The sequence below is a fragment of the Salvelinus namaycush genome, chromosome 27 (assembly GCF_016432855.1).
Source record: "Salvelinus namaycush isolate Seneca chromosome 27, SaNama_1.0, whole genome shotgun sequence".
Classification (NCBI taxonomy): domain Eukaryota; kingdom Metazoa; phylum Chordata; class Actinopteri; order Salmoniformes; family Salmonidae; genus Salvelinus; species Salvelinus namaycush.
Window position 1 is genome coordinate 32,568,415 of NC_052333.1, and position 13,856 is coordinate 32,582,270.

The window sequence follows — 13,856 nt, forward strand, 5'->3', positions numbered from 1 at the left end:
CTTTTCCAACTAACAAGAAAACCAACAGACTTCTAATAAAACCACAGTAGTTATCTAAACTAAGAGCTTTTAGAAGCAAACAAGAGAAACATACTATTAATCAAACTAATACGATTCCAATGTCTCATGTAGTTCAGCTACATGTCAATGAGAGATTGAACTGTGTGGATGTAATGGATGACCAATGATAGGAGTAGGCCTACCATTTATTAATTAATAGTGATAGCTAACATATTAGTTTGTTAGTTGAGAATGAATGCCCGAAACAGAGAAAAGAGAAGTGTCATTGCGAAACTTTTTTTCTGCTGTTTTCAACATCTTCTTTCCCTCAGTTCCCATCATATAGAAGACATTTCTATTTTGGGTTGATGTGATATGTGCCTGGTAGCAGTGTTTAGGATCAGTAACCATCTCGACTCACTGAAAGACAGACAATTGCAATAGCTAATTATGTCTGAAGGAATAGTCTATGCTGATGTAAAGTTCAAAAAGCAACAAAGGACTGAAGGAAAAAATTGTGGTACATTCTAAACTAAAATATGTCACTAAAAAATGCTTTTTTATAGACATGCTGTATGCTCAGGATGTGAAGAATGTTCAACAAAAAGCTTCTACCTGCATAAATATCTATCTAATGTTAAAGAGGCAATCTGCGATTGGTAAATACATTTTAAGACTTTTATATGAATGATATATAGATATTGATTCTTGAAGAATATTACTTATAAATGCCTCATGAGCTTAGTTCAACTGTATTATCCCATCAGAACGCCAAATGTAAATTTGTTGTACTACATTGTTTGTACACAACGTAATTGTAAACAAACACTGTATAGCTTCAAAACATGGTTAAAGCTATCATTTTGATCTCATGGTCATCCAGCCCCACCTCTCAGAGACGAGTACCACATTCTCAATTTCCAGATTATTCTGAAATTATATTAATACTGTATTGACTTTATTTGACAATGCATATTGTTAACTATTTCAAAACAAAATGACTTCCCACTGGGCACAGAGGACAGTTCAACGTCTAGTTTTGATTTGCATTTGGTTTAGTTGTCAACCAACCACGTCATTGGATTTAGGTTAAAAGTTGGTTAAAAAAAGACAAAATACCCTCACGTTGATGACTTTTTGCAAATTCAATCGGTTTTCCACATTAATTTAATGTCATCACACTGACTTTTTTGGTTGAAATGACATGGAAACAACGTTGATTCAACCTGTTTTTGCCCAGTGGGTTACATCACAAAGAGATTTTAGGGATTTCAATTAGTACTTTGTAGGTATATTAAAAGGGTTTTCAAGAAACCTATATTTAGCCGGTTGGCATAAACATTTTTAAGCAGGCCTCATGCTTTATCGGTGATCTATGCCGATTTTTTTTACATTAACAAATTGAGTGTCAAAAATGCTTGTTCTTGAACAGCCAATGTGATGAGAGGAGTTTTGTCCTATTCTCACACTTTCATGATTACATTTCAGCAACAGCATCCACAGTGAATGATACCACACACTCTGAAATCTCCATTTCCAGAACCGGATGCAACCAGCCATCTATCGACCCTAATGGTAAGTGTGTGTGTGTGTGTGTGGGTGAGTGCCTGCGTGTGTGGTTACGTGTGCGTGTGTGAGTGTGGTTGTGTGGGTCAGATGAAGTCAGTGCAAATTGCAAGCAAGGCAAAACAATGAGAACATTTGCTTTCAGCAAACTGAAAATATCTCAACCACATATGGGTGAGAAAAAAAGTTTTCAGCATGCAGAACAGAATCTAATTGAGATTTTGCATCATCCTTGTCTCCATAGCCTCAAAAACCATGTTCCTTGTTCCACGAATCATACATTTTCTTCATGTTTTGATGATTTCATGTATTAACATACAATAAAACTAAGTAGAAAGTTGATGGGAGTCTGATTCATATTCTCTCTCTGTCCCCTCAGCTGGTGACCCTGATTCTCAGGAGGGGTCAAAGGTCAAACCAAGTGGATATGACCCTGTCAGAGTTGTTCTGGTGACTCTCTGTGTTCTTCTGATGGGTGCTGTCATTGGACTTGGGGTTCTCTGTAAGTACTATAGAGTAGACCCATGGTGGAGTCTAGAGTAGGATTAGGAGTCCCAAACTGGCTGTTCACATATGAGGCGGGATAGGATAGCTACAGGAAAGTTGGGTCAAACTCATTACTGTACGTTTCAAATGTGTCTTTTTCACACTGATACAATTAGCCCACAAACCCAGTGCAGCACTCTTCAAAATCTCAAAGATTTGATTGAAAATAATCTTACAGCAGGTGAATTTTGGATCATGTGACACATGCTAAGATGAATACTAAACAGTACATTTCCAGTGACATTTTCATCCCGATAGAAAGTGTATAGTATATGGGCTTTACCCTCTCAGTTATGAGGAAATGATTGATGTCACGATGCAAAAATGTAACATGTTTTAACCAGAAGAGAGAAGGGGAAGTCTGAGTACAAAATGTGACTCGTTTTTTTCTTTTTTCTCAACAGTTTTGAAACATAATCAAGAGTTGATTGAACAGAGAACTTGCTGTACAATCACAGGTACTATGCGAGAATGTCCAAATTAATAGTGGCACAAGATCCAGTCATTCCAAAAAGTGCTTTGTTACATAGGCCTATGTTTTATATCATAGAAGGATCTCCATTAAGGAATTGGAATTACTCTAAGAAATTCCATGGTAAAAAAAGAAAATGGAAGTCACTTCAAACCTAATTTTATTGCTTCGGTTTCAGTCTATTTCTGCTTTTTTCTTATCCCACTTAGGCTGAGGCTAAGTATATGCATAGTAAATCAATGTGTTTTCATGTCAGTATGGATCTTACACAATCAGTGAGATTTAAAAAAAGTAACTATTCATATAGTATGTTACAAATACTGGATTTTGATAAGGGACTATAGACAAAGACATATATATCACCAGGTTATTTCTGTTCCCTCCCTCCACAGAGCATGAGCGTCCAATGTGTGCTCATGATTGGATGTGTCAGGGGAAAAAGTGTTATTATTTTTCCAATGATAGTCTGACCTGGGTTGAGAGTCAGGGCAAATGTGTCTCCATGGGAGGACAGCTGGTCATCATAGACAGCGATTATGAGCAGGTAGTTATCACGACTATTGAATGGGAATTAAATAACACATTGCATCTGTCCTTCCATATTATCTTTCATTAATTAAGGCTGTGGTCGGGCAATAGATTTTGTATCCACAAATTACAGATTGAGCCAATGGGTTTATAAGATTTAAAAGTGCTTTACATTTTATTATGAGGGCTTAGTACCATGTCAGTCTAATGAGAAAAAAAACAACTATAAAGCACATGCAATTAAACATGCAATCTACAAAAATTCAAGTACACCATGTTTGAAGGATAATTCAACCAATTACATAATTTTGTATTTTTTACCTTATAAGGCTAAACTGAAATTTGTCTACGGACAAGGAGAGACTGCAAAGCACACTTTTCTTTTGTATACCTCGCTTTTAGTGGTTACAGCGTTGGGCCAGTAACCGAATGGTTGCTGGATCGAATCCCTGAGCTGACAAAGTAAACATCTGTCATTCCGCCCCTGAGCAAGGCAGTTAACCCACTGTTAGCCGGGCGGCGACGACGTGGATGTCGATTAAGGCAGCCCCCCGCACCTCACTGATTCAGAGGGGTTGGGTTAAATGCGGAAGACACATTTCAGTTGAATGCATCCAGTTGTACAACTGACTAGTTATCCCCCTTTCCCTGTTGTCACCAACCGCTAATTTTAGCATTTCATAACCAAAACCAATAAAATGAAAACACTTTTTAGTCATTGAGCTTTAGGTTCCACAAAAGCGTGGATTACTGTTCTTGGGTGTACTCGTCTAGTCCATAGACTGCTATCAATCAGTGTAAGGCAACATTTGGGTGAACTATCCATTTAACCCATTGTAGCACTCTAATATAATTTGTCAATCAATGTTCCTGGTGAAGACAATCTTAGATAAGAAAGTTGGTGCTATAATGAGTGAGGGTGAAGACAAGTTCTGGATCGGACTGACAGACCAAAAAGAAGAGGGAAAGTGGTTATGGGTGGACGACACACCTCTTGAATCAAATAACAGGTCAGAAGTTATTTTGAATAGGAATACATTTACGAAAGCATGATCATTCAGTATTGCTTCTACAGCATTAGAGTATTGTGATGTGTTCTCATAATTGACTAAACACAAAAATACAGGTGAAATGATGATTCCCAAACAATGCAGTTAATATGAGGACATGGATGGCTGAATTAATTATAATGTAATTCCTCTGTAGCTTCTGGTTTGTTTCCCAAAATGGCAAGAAAGAGCCTGACAACTGGCAAGGAAACAAGGAAAGAAACAATCCAGACGGTGAAGACTGTGCTAGAATGGGAGAAAAACATGGTACTCATAATGGCAAGAGTTGGTTTGATGTCAACTGTGGTTTGTCTCACAGAAGAATATGTGAGAAAATGTTATTCTGAAATGTCATTTTTGTCCCCCCCAGTTTTATCATTGGAATGTGATACAAAACACGCAACGGTGTGCTTTAGGACCGTGGATGCCTCCGAGCAGTCGGGTAGGCTGTTTGAAGTGTTTATCCGACTGGGTAAAATAAAATAAAAAATACCTTATGTCCCTCCCACTTCTAAAACCAAAGTTGCACCCCTGTGATACAGTATCTGTGTGAAACTAAAAAAAAGTATTCAATTTTGCTATGAACACAAAAGTATCTTTACGTATCTTTTTGCTGACATTTATAATAAGAAGTGAGGATAAACTGTATTGGTAAATGTATTACAGTAGCTTACTGCTGATGTTTACAGACTGCTTGTTATCAAGAATACGTTTATGCTTTTTGCGTTTTATGCTATAATGTAAAACAAGCCAAATCTACAACTGAGCCTAACAAAAAACATGTCAGATATCTTCAGTTCAGCATTTTCTTTATTAAAGAAAAACTCCACCCAAAAACTATCTTTTGGTATTTATTTCATTAGTCCATTGTTGATAGAAGTTAGGTTTCCGTCCAATTGGTGACAGATGTTCATGCGAATTTAAAAAAAATGGGCATAAAAATAGAATGCGCATTTTCCCACCAGAGATGTTTCCATCAAATTAACATGTTGTGGATAAAGGGATGTGGGTGATGACCTAGTGCACATAAAATAACTTTTGTGGTTAAATTCCCATTCCCAAATAAAAATACAAGTTAAATGGGGTTCCGTAGTACTTTCACCTCTACTGATGGTTTTGTGAAGAAAAAAAATGTGTTTTAGCGAATGTGCCCACTCTAGTTTTGGCGTGTGCACTATATAGCCAATTATTATGGACAAAAGAGTGAGATATTTTTTATTTGTCAAATGACAGCCAAGCATCGATCATCATGCCGCCAAAATAAGACCCTCGATATTTTTTCTGTAGGAGCATCAAGCGATTCACCTTGAACTTTCACCACCCTGTGAAGTTCTTTATAATTTATTTTGCTAAGACTTCATTTTAAGAGGTCCATATTACAGTGTAATAAATGTGTAATTACACTAACAAATATTGTAGTTAATTTGTAATAACTCATAGTTACACTGTAGTAACAACATGTAATTGATGGTAATTGCAGTCTGTAATTACAGAGGTTTTACAACAAATGCTTGTTACCATGTTTGTTACTAAACTCACAAATTTAGTGTTTAGTTTCTTCTCAGCTACATCCGATTTAGTATAAACTGTCAAAAGGTTGTAATCTCTTGGACAGATGAGCTGGGTGTCCGAGATAACTAAGGTTGTAAGCTCAACAGGCTCTTACCTACCCGTGAATGGTACACTTCAAAATCTCCACTCAATGTTGTTAATAGCGCTTGCTCCCAAAAAGTGTAACATCTTTATTTGTACTATTTTCTACATTCCACATTTCTGAAAAAGGCACCGAAGAGGATGGCTGACACATGCTCCTAACCAACTGTGCTATTTTGATCATTTTTTTTGCGTTGTTTGTAACTTATTTTTTTACTTATTTTGTCCATAATGTTGCTGCTACCGTCTCTTATGACCGAAAAAAACTTCTGGACATCATAACAGCGATTACTCACCTTGAACTGGAAGAAGCTTTTTCCTTTAACGAGTCCGACGAGAAGGATATACTGCTCTCCCGGGAGCAGGCCCAAATCCCCGTCATTTGCGTAAAGAAAAGACTAAGGAAAAGGGGGCACAGGTCAGGCTGCCATCTGAGAATCCGGAGGCGAGCGAGTGAACTCCCACTGCCATCCGTTCTACTGGCTAACATGCAATCAATGAAAAATAAAATTGATGACCTACGATTATGATTATCCCACCCACGGGACATTAAAAACTGTTTCACCGAGTCGTGGCTGAACGACGACACGGATAATATAGAACTGGCGAGATTTTCCATCCACCGGCAGAACAGAGAAGCTACATCTGGTAAGACGAGGGGTGGGGGTGTGTGTCTATTTGTCAATAACATCTGGTGCCCGATGTCTAATATTAAAGAAGTCTTGAGGTATTGCTCACCAGAGGCAGACTACCGTATGATAAGCTGTAGACAACACCATCTACCAAGAGAGTTCTCATCTAAACTCAGCAAAAAAAGAAACGTCCCTTTTTCAGGACCCTGTCTTTCAAAGATAATTGGTAAAAATCCAAATAACTTTACAGATCTTCATTGTAAAGGCTTTAAACACTGTTTCCCATGCTTGTTCAATAAACCATAAACAATTAATGAACATGCACCTGTGGAACGGTCGTTAAGACACTAACAGCTTACAGACGGTAGGCAATTAAGGTCACAGTTGTGAAAACTTAGGACACTAAAGAGGCCTTTCTACTGACTCTGAAAAACACCAAAAGAAAGATGCCCAGGGTCCCTGCTCATCTGCCTGAACGTGCCTTAGGCATGCTGCAAGGAGGCATGAGAACTGCAGATGTGGCCAGGGCAATAAATTGCCATGTCCGTACTGTGAGATGCCTAAGACAGCACTACAGGGAGACAGGATGGACAGCTGATTTTCCTCGCAGTGGTAGACCACGTGCAACAACACATGCACAGGTGCCCGAGTCACACCAGGAACGCACAATCCCTCCATCAATGCTCAGACTGTCCGCAATAGGCTGAGAGAGGCTGGACTGAGGGCTTGTAGGCCTGTTGTAAGGCAGGTCCTCACCAGACATCACCGGCAAAAACGTCGCCTATGGGCACAAACCCACCGTCGCTGGACCAGACAGGACTGGCAAAAAGTGCTCTTCACTGACGAGTTGCGGTTTTGTCTCACCAGGAGTGATGGTCGAATTTGCGTTTATCGTTGAAGGAATGAGCGTTACACTGAGGCCTGTACTCTGGAGCGGGATCGATTTGGAGGTGGAGGGTTCGTCATGGTTTGGGGCGGTGTGTCACAGCATCATCGGACTGAGCTTGTTGTCATTGCAGGCAATCTCAATGCTGTGCGTTACAGGGAAGACATCCTCCTCCCTCATGTGGTACCCTTCCTGCAGGCTCATCTTGACATGACCCTCCAGCATGACAATGCCACTAGCCATACTGCTCATTCTGTGCGTGATTTCCTGCAAGACAGGAATGTCAGTGTTCTGCTATGGCCAACGAAAAGCCCAGATCTCAATCCCATTGAGCACGTCTGGACCTGTTGGATCGGAGGGTGAGGGCTAGGGCCATTCCCCCCAGAAATGTCCGGGAATTTGCAGGTGCCTTGGTGGAAGAGTGGGGTAACATCTCACAGCAAGAACTGGCAAATCTGGTGCGGTCCATGAGGAGGAGATGCACTGCAGTACTTAATGCAGCTGGTGGCCACACCAGATACTGACTGTTACTTTTGATTTTGACCCCCCCCCCCTTTGTTCAGGGACACATTGTTCCATTTCTGTTTGTCATATGTCTGTGGAACTTGTTCAGTTTATGTCTCAGTTGTTGAATCTTGTTATGTTCATACAAATATTTACACATGTTAAGTTTGCTGAAAATAAACGCAGTTGACAGTGAGAGGACGTTTATTTTTTTGCTGAGTTTATATTATTCGTAGCCGTCTATTTACCACCACAGACCGATGCTGGCACTGAGACCACACTCAACCAACTCTATAAGGCCATAAGCAAACAGGAAAATGCTTATCCAGAAGCGGCGCTCCTAGTGGCTGGGGACTTTAATGCAGGCAAACTTAAATCAGTTTTACAAATTTTTTACCAGCATGTCACATGTGCAACCAGAGGAAAGAAAACTCTAGACCAACTTAACTCCACACACAGAGATGCATACAAAGCTTTCCCCCGCCCTCCATTTGGAAAATCTGACCACAATTATATCCTCCAGATTCCTGCTTACAAGGAAAAACTAAAGCAGGAAGTACCAGTGACTCGCTCAATACAGAAGTGGTCAGATGACGTGGATGCTACTCTACAGGACTGTTTTGCTAGCACAAACTGGAATATGTTCCGGGATTCATCCAATGGCATTGAGGACCAAACCACCTCGGTCATCGTATAGGCGGTGTCAGAGGAAAGCCCATAAAATTGTCATAGACTCCAGTCACCCAAGTCATAGACTGTTTTCTCTGTTACCGCATGGCAAGTGGTACCGGAACGCCAAGTCTAGGACCAAAAGGCTCCATAACAGCTTCAACTGCTGAACAATTAACCACACGGCCACCCGGACTATTCCCTCCATTTGTTTTGTACACTGCTGCTACTCGCTGTATAATATCTATGCATAGTCACTTCACCCCTACCTACATGTACAAATTACCTCAACTAACCTGTACCTCCGCACACTGACTCGGTACCGGTACCCCTGTATATAGCCTCATTATTGTTATTTTATTGTGTTACTTTTTATTATTTTTTACTTTAGTTTATTTGGTAAATATTTTATTAACTCTTCTTGTACTGCACTGTTGGTTAAGGGCTTGTAAGTAAGCATTCCACGGTAAGGTCTACACTTGTTGTTTTCTGCACATGTGACAAATAAAGTTTGATTAGATTTGTAGAATTATAGTGAAGACATGAAATAACACATCTGGAATCATATAGTAACTAAAAAAGTATTAAACAAATCAAAATATATTTTTGATTTTTCAAAGTAGCCACCCTTTGCCTTGATGACAGCTTTGCACACTCTTGGCATTCTCTCAACCAGCTTCACCTGGTGTGCTTTTCCAACAGTCTTGAAGAAGTTCCCACAAATGCTGAGCACTTGTTGGCTGCTTTTCCTTTTCCACATCCCAAACAATCTCAATTGGGTTGAGGTCGGGTAATTGTGAAGGTCATCTGATGCAGCACTCCATCACTCTCCTTCTTGGTCAAATAGCCCTTACACAGCCTGGAGGTATGTTGGGTCATTGTCCTGTTGAAAAACAAATGATAGTCCCACTAAGCGCAAACCAGATGGGATGGCGTATCTGTCACAATTTGTGTGTATAGGTGGCAGGGAAGTCAGGTGCAGGAGAATTAAACTTGGTAAAATGGAGTAATTTAATAAAACAAAACATAACTCCAAAACCATAAATACAAATGAAACAAATTGGGTACGAGGACCCGTCGCGCACCAAATACAAACAACACGACACTGAACATAAAACAATCTCTGACAAAGACATGATGGGAAACAGAGAGTTAAATACACAACAGGTAATGAATGTGATTGGAACCAGGTGTGTAGGAAGACGAGACAAAACCAACAGAAAATGAAAAATGGATCAATGATTGCTAGAAGACCGGTGACGTCGACCGCCGAGCACCACCCGAACAAGGAGAGGCATCGACTTCGGCAGAAGTCGTGACAGTATCGCTTCAGAATGCTGTGGTAGCCATGCTGGTTAAGTGTGCCTTGATTTCTAAATAAATCACTGACAGTGTCACTAGCAAAGCACACCCTCACCATCACACCTCCTCCTCCATGCTTCACGGTGGGAACCACACATGCGCAGATCATCCGTTCACCTACTCTGCGTCTCACAAAGACACTCTGCTTGGAAGCAAAAATCTCAAATTTGGACTCATCAGACCAAAAGACAGATTTCCACCGGTCTAATGTCCATTGCTCGTGTTTCTTGGCCCAAGCAAGTCTCTTATTCTTATTGGTGTCCTTTAATAGTCGTTTCTTGCCTGATTCACGCAGTCTCCTCTGAACAGTTGATGTTGAGATTTGTCAGTTACTTGAACTCTGTGAAGCATTTATTTGGGTTGCAATTTCTGAGGCTGGTAACTCTAATGAACTTATCCTCTGCAGCAGAGGTAACTATGGGTCTTCCTTTCCTGTTGCGGTCCTCATGAGAGCTAGTTTCATCATAGCCCTTGATGGTTTTTGCGACTGCACTTGAAGAAAGTGTCAAAGTTCTTGAAATTCTCCGTATTGACTGACCTTTATGTTTCAAAGTAATAATGGACTGTAATTTCTCTTTGCTTATTTGAGCTGTTCTTGCCCTAATATGGACTTGGTCTTTTACCAAATAAGGTTATCTTCTGTATACCACCCCTACCCTGTCACAACTCAACTGATTGGCTCAAGCACATTAAGAAGGAAAGAAATTACATAAATTAACTTTTAACAAGGCACACCTGTCAAATGAAATGCATTCCAGGTGACTACCTCATGAAGGTGGTTGAGAGAATGCCAAGAGTGTGCAAAGCTGTCATCAAGGCTACTTTGAAAAATCTCAAATATATACTTTTTTGGTTACTACATGATTCCATATGTGTTATTTCATAGTTTTGATGGGTTATAAACTGACATATAGAATTGTTTTAAGGTTGGAATAGTGCCAAATCTAAAGTTTTGTGGAGGAGGAATAATGGACCGGCGCTGTTTTCATGGTTCGGGCTAGACCTCTTAGTTCCAGTGAAGGGAAATCTTAACGCTACAGCATACAATGACATTCTAGACAATTCTTTGTAAAAATAATATAGGTGTTCACGTACTTTTGGTCATGTAGTGTATAGGAAAGCTCAGGAAATATTTTTGTTCGTTTTTTACACTTATTTAACCCCATTTTTTGTGTTAGCACAAAACTACCTCCATACTTCCATACATTTTTTATACCGGAGACAAACATTGTGTTTGTGAGAATCTCCCCTTTCCACAGTGGGGTTACATTAATTTGTGGCCCATGGTACCGACTTCAGATGAGTCCCGTTGGGCACTGCAGCCGTGTTTGTGTGAAGACTGATTTTTGAGATGTCTCATGGTCTGACAAACACTGCTGTAGCTCGACCACCTTCCACCGCAGATGCGGAAGGCTGCCTAGGCGGATGTGGTGGATTGAGACGCAGCACATGCTGGATTGAGACGCAGCACAAATTGATCTCTCTAGCTTAAACTGACGGACTTTGATGTGGATTTTTATATTATGTTACTTAGATTGACACACCGGTGCATCAATAGACTCCAGGCTAGGGGGTTAAAATGAAATGTATCTTGGTGTACTAACTTGTAATTATTGTGTACCTACAAAGTACATTACCCATTCTGACAATCTAATCGTCAGCTTCTCAAAGCGCCACCCAAGTGAGAAAATAAACACACTAATACACCACAGAGTACGTAACATCTACATAAGTACAAGGTTGTCGTTAGTTGTTACACAGGATTTACAGTGCATGCAGAAAGTATTCACATCCACTGACCTTTTCCACATTTTGTTGTGTTACAACCTGAATTTAAAATGGATTCAATTTAGATGTGTTTTGGTCACTGGCCTACACACAATACCCCATAACGTCAAAGTGAAATTATGTTTTTTGACATGTTTAAAAACGTATTAAAAATGAAAATCTGAAATTTCTTGAGTCAAGTATTCAGCCCATTAGGCAAGTCTAAATAAGTTCAGGAGTAACAATTCACTGAACAAGCCACATAATAAGTTGCATGGACTCACTCTGTGTGCAATAATGGTGTTTAACAAGATTTTTGAATGAATACCTCATCTCTGTACCCCACACATACATTTTCTGTATGGTCCCTCAGTCGAGCAGTGAATTTAAAACACAGATTCAACCACAAAGACCAGGGAGGTTTTCCAATGCCTTGGAAAGAAGGGCACCTATTGGTAGATGGGTAAAATAAATAAAAGAAGCAGACAATGAATATCCCATTGAGCATGGTTAAGTTATGATTACACTTTGGATGGTGTAGCAATACACCGTCACTACAAAGGTAAAGGCGCCCTTCCTAACTCAGTTGCCGGAGAGGAAGGAAACTGCTTAGGGATTTCACTATGGGTCCAATTGTGACTTTAAAACAGTTACAGAGTTTAATGGCCGTGATAGGAGAAACTTGAAGATGGATCCACAAGATATACACGGCAAGGCAGGGCTTAACGTAACCACGTCCTCGAGTAGAGTACGACCATAGGGTACTCCCGTTACTCCTATGATAAATTGCGTACTTTACTCATAACCCGAAAACATAAACATTTTGGATATACTTGGTTGGTCATTTTTAATAAACTTTTATGTCTTCTTAATCAACAAGCTACATCATACCTAAAAACACTTTCATTATAAACGTAAACATTTTAGTATGAACAGATAGTGTTACGGCTCTCGTTGGTGGTAGGAAGAGTGGACCAAAGCGCAGCGTGGAAAGTGTTCATGATTCTTTTACTTCAAAAACACTCAAACAAAATAGCAAACGTGAAAACGAAAGCGCACAGTTCTGTCAGGCAGAAAACACGAAACAGAAAACAAGATACCACAAAACCCAAAAGGAAAATGACAACTTATGTATGATCCCCAATCAGAGACAACGATAGACAGCTGCCTCTGATTGGGAAACACACACGGCCAAAAACAAAGAAATAGAAAACATAGACTTTCCCACCCGAGTCACACACTGACCTAACCAAACATAGAAAATAATAAGGAACTCTAAGGTCAGGGCGTGACAGATTGGCTGTTAATCATGAAGTACATTCCATGTGACAGTCTATGAGACGACTTCAACTGTATACACAACTTACAGTTGAAGTCGGAAGTTTACATACACCTTTGCCAAATACATTTAAACTCAGTTTTTCACAATTCCTGACATTTAATCAGAGTTAAGCTTCTCTGTCTTAGGTCAGTTAGGATCTGCACTTTATTTTAAGAATGTGAAATGACAGAATAATAGTAGAGAGAATGATTTATTTCAGCTTTTATTTCTTTCATCACATTCCCAGTGGGTCAGAAGTTTACATACACTCAATTAGTATTTGGTAGTGTTGCCTTTAAATTAACTTGGGTCAAAACGTTTCGGGTAGCCTTCCACAAGCTTCCCACAATAAGTTGGGTGATTTTTGGCCCATTCGTCCTGACAGAGCTGGTGTAACTGAGTCAGGTTTGTAGGCCTCCTTGCTCACACACGCTTTTTCAGTTCTGCCCACAAATGTTTTATAGAATTGAGGTCAGGGCTTTGTGATGGCCACTCCAATACCTTGACTTTGTTGTCCTTAAGTAATTTTGCCACAACTTTGGAAGTATGCTTGAGGTCATTGTCCATTTGGAAGACCCATTTGCGACCAAGCTTTAACTTCCTGACTGATGTCTTGAGATGTTGCTTCAATATATTCACATAATTTTCCTGCATCATGATGCCATCTATTTTGTGAAGTGCACCAGTCCCTCCTGCAGCAAAGCACCCCCACAACATGATGCTGCCAGCCCCGTGTCACGCGGGACTAGGTGGGTGAAGGAATCAGACGCAGAGAGTTCCAATACTATAGCACACAAAAAATGAATAAGCCCAAACATACAGGGCGCAGCGAACAACTTGAATAACCCAAAACACAGGGTGTCAAGTAATTAGAAAAATAAATACACCTCTACCTAAAACA

At 40.0% G+C, this 13,856-nt stretch overlaps 1 long non-coding RNA gene across 1 annotated transcript; it reads left to right on the forward strand.

The window, feature by feature from the left end:
- The first annotated feature begins 378 nt into the window (after positions 1–378).
- On the forward strand, positions 379–2,062 carry LOC120022187. The gene is made up of 3 exons (XR_005472592.1): positions 379–520; positions 1,489–1,575; positions 1,946–2,062. It is a non-coding gene; the product is annotated as an uncharacterized LOC120022187 (long non-coding RNA).
- Positions 2,063–13,856: the final 11,794 nt, after the last annotated feature.